The following is a 1,123-nucleotide window of genomic DNA, read 5'->3' on the forward strand; positions in this document are numbered from 1 at the left end:
TCACTGAGCTCTGAACCTGCAGCTTCACATACACTAAACACTCACTGAGCTCTGAACCTGCAGCTCCATATACATTGAACACTCACTGAGCTCTGAACCTGCAGCTTTATATACACTAAACACTCACTGAGCTCTGAACCTGCAGCTTCACATACACTAAACACTCACTGAGCTCTGAACCTGCAGCTTCATATACACTAAACACTCACTGAGCTCTGATCCTACAGCTCCATATACACTAAACACTCACTGAGCTCTGAACCTGCAGCTCCACATATACTAAACACTCACTGAGCTCTGATCCTGCAGCTTCACATACACTAAACACTCACTGAGCTCTGATCCTGCAGCTTCACATACACTAAACACTCACTGAGCTCTGATCCTGCAGCTTCATATACACTAAACACTCACTGAGCTCTGATCCTGCAGCTTCACATACACTTAACACTCACTGAGCTCTGATCCTGCAGCTTCATATACACTAAACACTCACTGAGCTCTGATCCTGCAGCTTGACATACACTAAACACTCACTGAGCTCTGATCCTGCAGTTTCACATACACTAAAAACTCACTGAGCTCTGATTCTGCAGCTTCATATACACTAAACACTCACTGAGCTCTGAACTTGCAGCTTTATATACACTAAACACTCACTGAGCTCTGATCCTGCAGCTCCATATAAATTGAACACTCACTGAGCTCTGATCCTGCAGCTTCACATACACTAAACACTCACATAGCTCTGAACCTGCAGCTTCATATACACTAAACACTCACTGAGCTCTGATCCTACAGCTTCATATACATTGAACACTCACTGAGCTCTGAACCTGCAGCTCCATATAAATTGAACACTCACTGAGCTCTGATCCTGCAGCTTCACATACACTAAACACTCACATAGCTCTGAACCTGCAGCTTCATATACACTAAACACTCACTGAGCTCTGATCCTGCAGCTCCATATACACTAAACACTCACTGAGCTCTGAACCTGCAGCTTCACATACACTAAACACTCACTGAGCTCTGAACCTGCAGCTTCACATACACTAAACACTCACTGAGCTCTGAACCTGCAGCTTCATATACACTAAACACTCACTGAGCTCCGAAC

Source organism: Hyla sarda, chromosome 2 (genome assembly GCF_029499605.1).
Source record: "Hyla sarda isolate aHylSar1 chromosome 2, aHylSar1.hap1, whole genome shotgun sequence".
In the NCBI taxonomy this organism is placed as follows: domain Eukaryota; kingdom Metazoa; phylum Chordata; class Amphibia; order Anura; family Hylidae; genus Hyla; species Hyla sarda.